We start from the raw sequence: 14,500 nt of genomic DNA on the forward strand, positions 1-14,500 counted from the left end.
CACAGACTCCTAGTGTCCTGAAGAAAGGGCACACCACTTGCAGTGAGAAAGCCCATACCATTCAGTGTGGCTCCTGGTATGGTCCTGGGGCCTGGCAGAGATGAGGCCTCTGGTCATGGAATGTCAGAGTTGCCCAGCATGATCTGGGTTCACCAACCCCTAACCAGTAGTTCAGATAGGCCAGCCGTCATAGGATAGAAGTGATTATGTGGCTTGGCATAACCAGGGCCACAGAGAACAAATCAGATGTACCAGCAGGGGACCTAGGCCTGACACCAGAGTTGATACAGGGACACTATCCCCTGCTCACACCTGTGGCTTCATGCAGTGTCCCCTATGGATCCTTGAACCAAGGAAGCCAGTCTACAGCAGAGGGGGTGCATTAGCCCATAACAGCCAGATCCACACTCCTATCACAGTCCCAACACCAGAAGCTACAAGGCAGGACAGGGTAAGTTTCTGGTTCATAAACAGACAACTGAGGCAGCTCTTGGATGATTCTCTACGGGATGGGTCACTCATTACTGGGGTCCGAAAGCAGGACCATGGACAAGTCTGGTTCTCAGTTGATGTACACATTATGTTTGGCTTCTGGTGCCCCACAAATGCGGAAGCTCCTTTTCCACCCAGAGACAGATACCAAATTGCCTAAAGAGACCTCGAGATTTACTTTCTTCCTGAGAAAAACATCTGTCAACACCTACCTTAATCAATAACAATTATAGGCTGCTGCTGTCCCAATTCCTAGACACTATGAATGTGGGAGCAAAGGGTAGAAGTGGGGATGCCCAGCCTCACCCTCGAGCCCTGTGTCACACTCTGGGAAACCCTGTTCCCGTCCCTCCTAAGTTAGGTCCTGGGGGCCAGGTCGGGGGGTTTTGCTGGGTGAGTTATCAAACAGAGGGATAAGATGCCAGTTGAGAGAGGGCATGTTGAGACTCTCTTCAAGAGACAGGAAGCTGTTGGAGGCCCTGGGCTTCTTTTGGGGCCATGGGAAAAATGGGTAATAATTGGTCTTGTAACCAAAAGGGCCCTAGGGAGCCTGAGTGGGAAAGACCACCCCCATGCTATCTGTCAGCCTCTTGTTTGTAGAAAAGTTTTAGTCAGCCAGGCCTCCTGTGAGTCTCAAAATGGTGGTTTCAGAGTTAAGGATTAGAACATGTGAAGATGGAGAAAGGAATACCCCTTAGGCTGGGAAACTGGTTACAATGTAGACTGTGAGCAGCCACATAGCAGTGTCATGAATTTCCCAGTTCCATGAAAGATAACAAAGAGCTGACACAAGCCTCAAGTTGTTTTTATAGGAAGCAGACCTCCAGCACATCAAAACTGCTGGCTGCAAGCATGCAGACCCCCAGACTGGTTGAAACCATAAGCTTGGTGGTGCTCAAACGTTTGCCTTGTGCCAACCAACCTGACCGTGCTCAAGACGCTGATGTGCCCTGCAGCAGCCACCTCTGCCCGCCTTCTTACCTGGAAATTTTGAGGCAGTGAGGACATTAGGTCACTGTTTTCCCGGGGCTCCTGAGCAAACCAACTTATCCTTTTTCACCACTTGTTACCTTCACCAGTGGTAGGATCTGGGTCATAACCAGCTTCAACTAGTAACAGCCTGAGCTGTCTGGGAGGAGCTTTAATTCCAGGGAGGCGCTGATCGGTGGCTAGGCACTGAGCGCTTTCCTCATGATGCATATGTAATTTAAAAAAAAAATTGAATTCTTTAATTTTTTCAAGTGTTTTAAAAAATCCATTTTATACTTAAGCCAGCCTTGAAGATAAGCACAAAATCTGTTTACTTTTTCCGTGTGTGTGTGCAACACAACTCGGGCACCCATTCTGTGCATAGCACTATTCTAGGTGCAGTAAAAGGGATTCTTAACCTTAAACCATGATTGCACCTTCTGGAATGGTGTTATCCTCCTTTTCCAGAAAGTAAAAATAAATAAAATCACTGTTGTTTATTATTGACCTGCCCCAAATCCACTTCTGGCTCGCAGAACTGCTGCTGTTGCTGCTGCTGCTACTAAATCGCTTCAGTCATGTCTGACGTTGTGCCACCCCATAGATGGCAGCCCACCAGACTCGCCCATCCTTGGGATTCTTCAGGCAAGAATACTGGAGTGGGTTGCCATGACCTTCTCCAATGCATGAAAGTGAAAAGTGAAAGTGAAGTCTCCCAGTTGTGTCCGATTCTTAGCGATCCCGTGGACTGCAGCCTACCAGGCTCCTCCGTCCATGGGATTTTCCAGGCAAGAGTACTGGAGCCGGGTGCCATATGCTAAGATCTGCCAAATTTAAGATGTTTCAATGAATTCCACTCCTACTTTCCCCCAAGTAAGAAGGCGGAACTCTTTATTAAAAAAAAAAATTTAAAAGGCAATTTTTCATGAAAGAGTAGTTTCTGTTTCTGGTGTATTTTTCTGTTTTTTTCCTTCTAGCTTTTAAGTTTTCTTCCTCCAACACTGCCTTTTCCTGTACAAGGCAACAGCATTTTTTCATTTTTCTTTTCCTAAGATGAAGTATTTTATCTTATAGACAATAATTCCCAAGTCTAGTGATAAATATTAAAAAAAAAAAAAAGGAAGAAGAAGAAAGAAACTTAAGGGTTTCCCTGGTGGTTCAGCAGGTTAATGAATCCACATGCAATGCAGGAGACCCCAGCTCAATTCCTGGGTCAGAAAAGATCCCTTGGAAAATCGAGTACTCCAGTATTCTTGAGCTTCCCTGGTGCCTTAGATGGTAAAGAATCCACCTGCAATGTGGAAGACCTGGGTTCGATCCCTAGGTTGGGAAGATCCCCTAGAGAAGAGAAAGGCTACCCATTCCAGTACTCAACCCTGGAGAATTCCATGGACTGTATAGTCCACAGGGTTGCAAATAGTTGGACATGACTAAGCAACTAAGCCTGGCACATTCAAGGGTGAATCAACTACGTTACTTTGATGAAGTACAACCTAAAGGACACTTGGCACTAAGTAGTCCAAGTATTTGTATTGAAACAGTTTTAAAAAACTATTTATTTATAACACTGTTTAAAAATTTCTTGGTGAAAAAATTTATACAAACATTTTCAGTTCAACCTAATGAAAGTGATATCTAGAAAATATTCCACATCACTAAGTCTGTCTTAGGAAGTTTAGATGCTATGGCTTTCCTAAGGCACAGTGTTCTGGAAGACAATGTGCTTTTGTGGTGCTGGGTGATATATGTGACTGGCTGGCTCCAAGAGGGCCTCAGCAGGCACCTTTCCCCTGATGTTGGGGGACTGTGAGAGGACAGTCAGACACAGGCCTCCAGGGCTGCATGGAGCTCTGTGAGACACTGGGCCAGCTGCTGGAACTGGGCTTCTCCTCCGAATCTAAGGCCCAGCACAAGCCATCACAGCAAATGGTTCATCAGGACAGTTGATTGGCTGGGGTATTTGATAACCTTCCATATCTCTAAAGAGTCGACATCTGTGTAGGGTATTTGACCCAGAGTCATGAACTCCTACAGTATAACTCTGAAGGCCCACGCATCACTAGCACTGGAGAACTAAAATAAATTATTTTTTTAATCTCTCTCTTTTTTTTTTTTTGTTTTGGTTGTATTGGGTCTTAGTTGTGGCACTTGAGATCTTTTTGCAGCGTGAAGACTCTTAGTTGCAACATGCTGACTTCTTAGTTGTAGCATGCGGGATCCAGTTCCATGACCAAGGATCGAACCGGGCCCCTTCATTGGGAGTGTGGCGTCTTAGCGACTGGATCACCAGGGAAGTCTGGAGACCTCATTCTTAACCAGATGTTCATGAGCCATCCATCGCTCCCACTTTTTCATTGTCCCCCACACAGTGAGAGTCCATGGGGAGGGAACAAGACTCTGAAGAGGAGCTATCTGCACTCTTAACTTGAGGCTGTCATCAATGGCAGAGCTCCTAGCAGCCAGGTCTTTGTGGAGGATTTCTCTTCTGACCAGGTAATCCATTCCACAGGCAATCTGACCTTGTGGACCAGGTCCTGTTGAGAAATTGCCTGCGGATTATTGGCCTCTACTAATTTGTGCTGCAGGCTCCCCCTGGTGGCTCAGACAGTAAAAGAATCTGCCTGCAATTCAGGAGACCTGAGTTTGATCCCCGGGTGGGAAAGATCACCTGGAGAAGGGAATGGCCACCCACCCCATTATTCTTGCCTGAAGAATTCCTCAGACAGAAGAGCTTGGCGGCCTACAGTCCATGGGGTGGCAAGAGTCGGACAGGACTGACTGACTAATACACACAGACACACAATTTGCAATGCTGTGAAAACTATGTACGATTCTCCCAATTAATATAATGCAATATCACCAGGGGTTTTCTCTTTCTTCTATACACATAAGGGAAATAGGAGGAAGATTTCTGTGATGAAGATCTCATAGCATGCAACATTCAGTAAGTATCATTGTCACCTGAATTTCAGAAGCTTAATCTCTGTTTTTACAAATGATTGCTGTTCTTTATTTGGATCTTTTTCATCTACATAAATCCCATGGAAAATACACCCTAAACTACCTTCTTGGAGTACATCCTGTCTGTGGATAGAGTTATCCTCTCCTTGGATATTTTGATATCCTTCACCTTAAGCTCTGGCCTCCAAAAGAGTGGCACTTCTCAAAACACTCCTCTACCCAGCCACAAGGTAGGATAATGGGATGGAAGTACCACTGTTGAGTGTGTCTCCTCTCAGATACTGAGTCATCTGGGACATGGCTGAGACAACCTTTGGGAACTACTGGACACTGATGCCTGTCTTCCAGTTCAATTCTTGTCATATTATGAAGGTGCAAAACAGCTAATATTATTACTACAAGAAATATAACTGCACGGCAAACCCCTGCGCTGATATAAAACACACGGGTAGAAGTAGCTGGAGCTGCATGAACAGGATCATAAACAGTTCTGCTAGTGGCTTTGTCTAAGACCGAAGTTTTTTTGTAGCACATTTTCCTTCCTTTCAGATTTTTGAAAGAAGGGAAGATTCTGAAGAATTTACTGTCAAGTTGAGCTGCGTTTAGTATCATAACCTCATCATCTACTTTGCAGAAAAGGAAATCTAGAGCCAATATGGTGCGTGGAAATCCCCCCACCACGTGCCCCTCACACGCCCCAACCCTACCAAGCAGAAATGCTGACCCGGGCAGGTCCACGAAATCGTCTACTTGGAAACCTGCTTATATTCAACTTGGGACTCTGCAGACCAAGCGAAAAGACAGGACATCTGTTTCGCTGGGTTAAAGGATAGACGTAGTGCCCAACAAGGCCACTTCTCTACTAAAAAGTTCTGCATCTAGACCAATGAAGCCTAGGCACCAGGTCCCTGCTCAGGAAGAGGCTCGCACCGGCCCTGGGATCGCGGGTGAGGCCCGGGAGCTGGGGGTGGAGCGCGGGGCCAGTGGTGGAGCCAGCAGCGACGGCTGGGACAAGAGCACTCAAGCACGTTTCAGCCGGGAGTGCGCCGCCGCCGCCGCTGGTCACCCGGGTCCGCTCCGCGTTGATAACTTACGGCCGGGAAAGAGCGCTGGTCCTTCAAGGGCCGGAGATGGAGGGAATAGAAGGGTCTCTGTTGCACAGGTCGGGGCGGGAGGGTGTGCTTTCCGGGGCGGGTCTGGGTCTCTTCTCCGCGGGATGGCCGACTGGTCCCAAACCGCCCGGCTCCACGGCTCCCACTTCCCAGGGGCGGTCTGGACCCTTGGGGGGTTTCAACCCTATTTCCTGCCGCGTCCCGGCCCCCTCTTCTCCCAGCGTCACTTCCCAAATTCCCGGCATTACTACTTCATCCAAGTCACCCCTGTTCTGGCCCGGAGAGCCGGCAAGAAGCCGGGAGGAAACTCCGAGGACTAAATGGGCCAGGGAGGGGAAAGAGGTGGGGGCGGCGGCGCCACCCTGTAAAAAGTTTCGCGAAACCCTACGGACACCGCCCCCATCCCCTTCCCGGCTTATAACCCATCCAACCTCCTCGCCTTCCCCCGCCAAGCCCCGGGCAGGGTCATCCCCGCACTCACCGCTGGACGTTCCGCTGAACAAGACCATCGAAAGCAAAACGAGGAAACCAAGACTGGTCTTGGAGCCATCCATCTATCCCTTTGCCACCTGGATCCCAATTTTTCAGGAGTGCCAGGCTGCCAAGCCAGAACCCGCCATCCTCTCCCGCTAGCCCACAGCTGCACTCTGGACCTCCGCTCCTGCCAGGACTGCCTGGCCCGCCCCTCCGCCGACAGGCCCCGCCCCAGGTTTCCTAGCAGTAACCACTAGGAACCCCCGCTCCGGGGGCTGGGCGGGGCATCCTAACAGCTCACTCCCTCTCTAGCCCGGCTTCCCTGTGTACTCGCCCGCCCACTTGCTTACGCGGTGCGCCAACTCTCAATGGTGATAGGAGACCGCCTAGTTCTTGTTGCTGAAGCTGAAATGCCAATACTTTGGCCACCTGATGCGAAGAACTGGCTCACTGGAAAAGACCCTGATGCTGGGAAGGATTGAAGACGGTAGGAGAAGGGGGCGACAGAGGATGGTTGGAAGGCATCACCGACTCCATGGACATGAGTTTGAGTAAAATCCGGGAGTTGGTGACAGGCTTGCAGTCCATGGGGTCGTAGAGTTGGACACGACTGAGCCACTGAACTCTTGTTTCTCACCTTGTTCCTTCTCAGTCTGAAGTCTCTTGTTCCTTATCAGATTGGGGGCACTCAGGCCAGTCATCTGAGTTAGGAGGAGACAAGGAACAAAAGAAAATTCTTGTTCAGGCCACTGGGTCGGGTCAGTCAGCGGACAAGCTTGTCCCTAAGTACCTGAATGGTCAGGGCATCAGTCGCAGTGAGGAAATCCCACCAGAGTCACCATCTATTACAGAAAGGGGGACTCCTTGCAGGGTCTGAGAGTGGGCTTTTGTCTAACACTGAGAAGTGAATTGTTCCAGGAGACACACATGCTGACAAGGCAAGAAGCTTTTTTGGGAAGGGGCTACAGGGCAGAGAGCAGCAGGGTAAGGGAACCCAGGAGAACTGCTCTGCCACATGGCTTGTAGTCTCAGGGTCTCTGGTGATGGAGTTAGTTTCTGGGTCATCTCTGGCCAATCATTCTGACTCAGGTCATCCCTGGTGTCAGATATGTGCTCTGGTGAGCTTTATTGATATTTCTGAGAGTTTATTTGTATAGTGCTTACTTTCCCTTAACCCAATTAAATCCAGCTCAGTTACAAATTCATTTCCATGTAAAGACAGAACCAGAAATCTCCTTGTTTTACTGCTTCGGTTTTAAAATGCTGTTTTTTTCCCCTCCCTCTGGGGGACCACAGATGGATCAGATGGTTCCTGAGAACCCAGGCGAAAGACTTACATTTTGGAAGGGAGAAATGGAAGCTCCCTTTTTTGTTTGCTTTGTTTTTAAAGCCTTCCAAAATGATTGTGAACACTGACTGCAGCCATGAAATTAAAAGATGCTTGCTCCTTGGAAGAAAAGCTATGATAAAACTATATAGCATACTAAAAAGCAGAGACATCACTTTCCTAACCAAAGTACCTATAGTTAAAGCAATGTGAGAATTGGCTGAGAACTGAAGAATTGATGCTTTTGAGCTGTGGTGTTGGGCAAGACTTGAGAGTCCCTTAGACAGCAAGGAAATCAAACCAATCAATCCTGAAGGAAATCAGTCCTGAATATTCATTGGAAGGACTGATGCTGAAGTTGAAGCTCCAGTACATTGGCCACCTGATGCGAAGAGATGACTCATTGGAAAAGACCTGGGAAAGATGCTGGGGAAGATTGAAGGCAAGAGGAGGAGATGACAGGGGATGAGATGGTTGGATGACATCACTGACTCAATGGACATGAGTGTGAGCAAGCTCCAGGAGATGGTGAAGGACAAGGAAGCCTGGTTTGCTGCAGTCCATGGGGTCGCAAAGAGTCAGACATGGCTGAGTGACTGAACAAGTAACCCATGCCCACAATTGTAGCAGAGCTTTGCAGGAGCAATTGGACAGAGAAAAATACATAAAACAAGGATGCCTTTAAATGCATTGACTGAGAGAACCTCCCAATGACAGAAAATTAACAAATAAGAAACAAAGAGAGGGTCTTACTGGGAAGTGGCCTCTGGGGCACTTTGTCCAGCCCAGCCCAACTCTTCTCTCAACTGGTCCTTCTGCAAGGGGGCCAGTGGGAACCTCAAGCCTGAGGTGGGAACACAAAGCAAACAAGTGGTGGTGAAAAAGGTGACCCAGCAGGGAGTCTCTTGGATGCAAAAGGACAGGACTGGAGGTATGAGGCCCAAGGGGGAGCAAAAGGGAGGAGGCACAGAAAAGACTGAGAAACGGAAGGGAGCCATTGCCTTTTCAGCCCCTGCACCTGCGGGTGTCTATTTATTCAGGCACCAACCTGCAGGCTTCCAGAAAGGGCCAGTGAGGGAGGGAGCACCCTGTCCACTGCCCACTGGGGTGGTCAAGCCCAGAAACCAGCCCCTTGAATATCGGCTGTGGGCCTGCAGCCCAGAGGTGGGATTCTCACCCACGCGTAAACCAGCATATAGAGAAATCTGCCAGTTCACTGAGTTCCCAACGGAACTTCTCTTGGCGGCAGGAAAATAGAAGTGAGAATATCGGTATGATCAGACATGCAGCCACTATCTAATAAGAGGTTTGAACCTCTATCATTCTCACAATCTCCTATGAGGCAGAGCCTGCTGGACCAAGACCTGCAGGATATGAGGTGGGTCTCTCCCACCACCTTGTCACCCATCAAAGTGAGCCATTGATCAGAGGGAGCTTTGTCTCCTAAGTTGAGAGGAGTGATGCTGTCCTTGCCGAGGTCCACTCTCTCAGAAGGATAGGACGGAGAGAGAAAAGGAGAGAGAGAGAAGTGGATACATAATAGATGAGGGAAAGAGACAAATGGTGAGGGGGAGCATGATGGCTTAATGAGGGCCCTGAGGCCCCCAGGGGCCAGGAAGTCAGGCCAATCAAACTGGTGACTCTGAGCCGAGGTTCAGGTGGCCACCTGTCACCATGGGGAAGTTGCACCCCGAGGTCACAGAGATGCCCAGATGCTCTGGCAGAAAGGGGACAGTAGCCCTTCGTGGTTGCCACAGAGCATGTTAGCGACCAGGCTTCTTGGCCTGCTTAATCAATCAGTTCATTCAGTTCACTTCACTCAGTCACTCAGTCGTGTCCAACTCTTTGTGACCCCATGGACTGCAGCATGCCAGGCCTCCCTGTCCATCACCAACTCCCAGTGTTTACTCAAACTCATGCCCATTGAGTCAATGATGCCACAGGGGCAGGGACTCTGGGTTCGGCAGACTTGGGTATGGCTGGGTGCTGCAGACATGGGTATGGCCTAAGTCCTCTTGGTGGAGGTCGCCATTAACCCCGCCAAAATGCTGCCAGAACATACACAGGACTGGTGAAATAAACTCTTGGAGGGCACACACAGAACCTTAATCTATAAAAGTGGATAAGAGGCCAGATAAGAAATCCAGGTGAAGCTTCCCTGGGACACGTGCTGCAGTGTGAGGGCGCAAGCACCAGCAACGGGTCTCCTTGCTCATTCCCTTGGCGGGGGGGCGGTGGGGGGCAGGCTGGCCCCTTATATGGGGTGAGGGTAGGGGCAGGCCAAGGGTTAGGACCTGAGGGATGGCTTAGGTGGTCTGCCCACCGTTATGGCAGTGCCCTGTGCAGGGATCATACAGTGTACCCTACTTTTCCAGTTGGGTTTTTTATCTTTTCATTCATAATTAACCCCAACTTGGCATGCATACAGTTATTTTCAGTCCCTTATAATGTCTTTGTATTTTGTTGCTGGAGGAGATCATTGCCCAGGTGCAAGCACTAGAGCAAAGGTCCACAGATCCCAGGTTTCAAGTCCCGGCAGATCTCATTGGTGCTGTTGGACATGTTTCTCATCCGCGCTTTCCTCTCGGGCTCCGTGGAGTCCATCAGGCTTTCCCATGGAGCTGGCGGACTGCACACGTTCCTGCCCTTTCATACCGTGTCCGCGCCGGCAGATTCATTTCTCTGAGCCTTGGATCCCCTCCTCTCCCACCTGCCTCAGAAGTTCTGGACTTTCTGTTTCATGCCAGGTGGGCCAGGCCTTTCTCCAGGCTTCCAAGACCCATCCTAGTGGGAGATCAGCAGCATCTCCTTGGCCTTGCTAAGTCCTGTGACCCCCTAATTGTGAGCTCTCCCTTCTCCAGCTTTGGGTTCTGTGCTCATTCTCCCCCACTGTGATCCTGCTTCCTCAGGAGCAGCCCCCAAAGGCTCCCCATCTCTCCTCAGGACACTCGGAGACATTCTCACAGTCCTCTGTGTTTAGGCCTCTCCTTCTGAGCTGGCCTGGCCCACCTCTGGAAAAAATTGTGTCAGTTCATGCTAGCTGTGGAGCTTTTGAACAAAGTGGAGATAGGTATATCCAGGACTGTGTGGTTTTTTGCCTGATCAAGGCTTCCTCCTCTTCCTCAGCCAGTAACTGGGGTGTGTTTAGGGTGGGGGGCGGCAGGCGGGGCCGTCCTGCTCTGTCAGCCCAGCCCTGCAGCCCTATTCTGCTCTCACACAACTGGGGGAGGAGGCCTATAGGTTTTTTCCTCCCAACCTCACCCTCACTGTGTTTTGCCTTCACACATGCTCACTCTCTTTCCTATAATTTCACCATCAGTCCTCAGCCCAGATCTGGACAGCCATGGTGTGAGGTTCAAGGCCAGGTGGACGGAGAGGTTTTTCTCTCCTATGACTGTGGTTTTGCTACCATCACGTTCATCAGTCCCCTGGGAGAATTCTGGAGTTGAGGTCCCTATCATTTTCTGAAAATCAGAGGGGAGCCTGGTTGATATATCCCCTAAAAACGTCTTAGAGATGATCGTCCTAAACAGGACTAACACTAACCACAAGGACCAAAAGGGACGATAATGACACGCTGTCTTGATTCCTGATGTCTATTTTTATCTTATGTTCTTTCTTCATTTGCATGGACCTGAACTCTTGAATTTGTATGGTTTCTGTGCTAGGGGAGTTTCCCTTTCAGTTAAGTTCAGTTCAGTCGCTCAGTCGTGTCCGATTTTTTGTGACCCCATGAATCGCAGCACGCCAAGCCTCGCTGTCCACAACCAACTTCCGGAGTTCACTCAGACTTGCATTTATCGAGTCAGTGATGCCATCCGGCCATCTCATCCTCGGTCATCCCCTTCTTCTCCTGCCCCCAATCCCTCCCAGCATCAAAGTCTTTTCCAATGAGTCAACTCTTCGCATGAGGTGGCTAAAGTCCTGGAGTTTCAGCTTTAGCATCATTCCTTTCAAATAAATCCCAGGGTTGATCTCCAGCAGAATGGACTGGTTGGATCTCCTTGCAGTCCAAGGGACTCTCAAGAGTCTTCTCCAACACCACAGTTCAAAAGCATCAATTCCTCAGCGCTCAGCCTTCTTCACAGTCCAACTCTCACATCCATACATGACCACTGGAAAAACCATAGTCTTGACTAGACAGACCTTAGTCGGCAAAGTAATGTCTCTGCTTTTGAATATGCTATCTAGTTTGGACATAACTTTTTTTCCAAGAAGTAAGCATCTTTTAATTTCATGGCTGCAATCACCATCTGCAGTGATTTTGGAGCCCAAAAAAATAAAGTCTGCCACTGTTTCCACTGTTTCTCCATCTATTTCCCATGAAGTGATGGGACCAGATGCCATTATCTTCATTTTCTGAATGTTGAGCTTTAAGCCAACTTTTTCACTCTCCTCTTTTACTTTCATCAAGAGGCTTTTTAGTTCCTCTTCACTTTCTGCCATAAGGGTGGTGTCATCTGCATATCTGAGGTTATTGATATTTCTCAGGGCAATCTTGATTCCAGCTTGTGTTTCTCCCAGTCCAGTGTTTCTCATGATGTACTCTGCAGATAAGTTAAATAAGCAGGGTGACAATATACAGCCTTGACATACTCCTTTTTATATTTGGGACAAGTCTGTTGTTCCATGTCCAGTTCTAACTGTTTCTTCCTGGCCTGCATAGAGATTTCTCAAGAGGCAGGTTAGGTGGTCTGGTATTCCCATCTCTTTCAGAATTTTCCACAGTCTCTTGTGATCCACATAGTCAAAGGCTTTGGCATAGTCAATAAAGTAGAGTCTCTCTCTCAGTTTCAGAATGAAACTCTCTGCTGAATTTTGATTAATTTATTCAGATCAATCATCTACGTCACAGATTCTTTATGCTGCTTTGTCTAAAACGCTGATTCACCAGTGCAGTGAGTTTTAACCATATATATATATAATGGTTCCTACTGAGTTGGATAGACTTGTTTCACTTACTGTGCTTTGAGTCTTGATGCAATTTCTAAGTATAAGCTGTGAGGTTTTCTTTGGCTGGCCTTTATCTATGGGTAATGTCAGCAGCCTACTTGAGACTGTGTTCTTCTGGAGGAATATTAGTTTAGTCCTGTAGACACACATGGATCTTTGCTAGCAGGAATCATTTTTATGTTAGTTTTGTGACTTGGAGATCCCTTGATGGGTCAGGCAGAGTAAATTCTAACCCTAAAACCAGGTAAAGACAGCCTATAGCTATTAATTCTCAGCAGAGGGTTCTCGTTTGTTTTACACAGATCTCTCGGGCCAAGACAGAGAAGTCTGCCTGCTGTCCCCTTTTACTGTTGTCTCTCTGTGGCCCTGAGATGTCTTTCCAAATCATCTTTTCACTCTCAGCTTTATACGGTGTTCCAGATGCAACTCCTCACCTTGATAAAGCCCATAGGCTGTTGGCTAGATAGGAGTGAAATCTAAACACTTAGCATCCTGAGGCCAAGAACATTCACCTCCTTTCCCTGCCCTTCCACCATCCTCTGGAAATCCCCTCCCCCACACTTGACTTACCACTCTTTTCTGGTTTGGCCCTCACAAATTTCCCTCCCTTGTAAACTTCCTTTAAGAAGGAGTTATGTGTCCCTCTCGCTTTGGAGACTCAGAACCAAAACTCTAAACTGAAAATATCTCAACTCTCAGTTAAAGGTGAATATTTCATCATGAATCTTACCCCGTTAGAACACACAGGAATGGTTCTCATGTGTTCTTATTCAGCTTAAACTTCTAGAGAATAAAATCTAATCTGACTTCACTGTTGCAACATAAACATTAGAAGTTTCTCTATATATTTCCATTTTCCCACCTCGCCATCTGAGCAAGTAGTTTTCTGGGTTCTTTCCCTCTAGGGAGATCCACAGCAACGTGAAAAAGACTCCCTTCCCTCCACCCCAACCCCACCCCTACCAAAATCCTAAACCCTGAGAGAAAGTCTTAGATGGTGTCTTCAAGAACTATCAAAAGAACTATCAAAAGAAAAAGACTCCCTTCCCCCCACCCCCAACTGGAGAGAGCCAATGGAGATGGTGATAAACCACTCAAGGAATCCTGGGCAAGTGTTCTTTACATGAGTAACAGCTGCACACCATCTGAAACCTGCTGATGACTTAGAGCATTCTGTCTCATATTTCCTCTCCTTTTATTTTTACTTCTCCTTCTCTTCTCTTATTCCAGCGCATTACTTAACTGCTCACACCGGGACCCAATCCATTCTCTTTCCCACCAATGGTTATGGAACAAATGAGTAAAGCTGCCTTTGTGAGACAGAGAAGGCAATGGCACCCCACTCCAGTACTCTTGCCTGGAAAATCGCATGGATGGAGGAGCTTGGTAGGCTGCAGTCCATGGGGTCGCTGAGGGTCAGTCACGACTGAGGGACTTTACTTTCACCTTTCCCTTTCATGCATTGGAGAAGGAAACGGCAAGCCACTCCAGTGTTCTTGCCTGGAGAATCCCAGGGATGGGGGAGCCTGGGGGGCTGCCATCTATGGGGTCGCACAGAGTCGGACACTACTGAAGCTACTTAGAAGCAGCCGAAGCCTTTGTGAGAAAATGAGCATGACTTGCTGTAAATTCAGCCAAGGAGAGCCAGTGACCAGATTCATGTTCTCCACGAGAAGAAACAGAGAAGCTAAGTACTATCATTGCAAAGATGAATCTTACGGCTCAGAAGGGAGACCAAAGGAGTCCTTTCCAAAAGAGAGAGAAGTGAAGGAGAATTCAAATTACCGTGGGTAGATAGGAGCTTTTCAAAGGAGTCTTTGAGAAATCAAGCACACTTCTCTGAGATAAGCTTTACCTTTATGAAAAGATAAAAAATATTTTGATAGTAATTAAAATGGATGGCATCCTGACAGGAACAAATTTTAGGCATTCAATATTGTGGGGAAAAAATAAGAGAAAATGTCTTACATAATATACAAAAAAATCAGAAAAAATGGAAAACAAAATTACTATCTGATTTGTTAAATATTAAAATAAGTGCAATTACATGTTTAGCACATACCTGCTAATAAGGCAAAACATGTTCATGAAAAGCATATGTTACTAGCTTTCCATTTTATACCTTTTTTCCCCTGGATAAATATTACTGTCTCCCACTGACAATTTTCATCCATTATTATAGAAATCAGTTTAAACAACATTTAAATGTTGT

The 14,500-nt window shown here is 47.6% G+C and overlaps 1 protein-coding gene and 1 pseudogene across 3 annotated transcripts in view; both read right to left on the reverse strand.

Annotated features, from left to right (window-relative positions):
• The window catches only part of PDE10A (phosphodiesterase 10A), a 777,492-nt gene that overhangs the window by 371,216 nt on the left and 391,776 nt on the right, over positions 1-14,500 (reverse strand). The window lies entirely within an intron of this gene.
• LOC108636766 lies at positions 3,154-4,956 on the reverse strand (annotated as a pseudogene).

This window comes from Capra hircus, chromosome 9, assembly GCF_001704415.2.
Source record: "Capra hircus breed San Clemente chromosome 9, ASM170441v1, whole genome shotgun sequence".
In the NCBI taxonomy this organism is placed as follows: Eukaryota; Metazoa; Chordata; class Mammalia; order Artiodactyla; family Bovidae; genus Capra; species Capra hircus.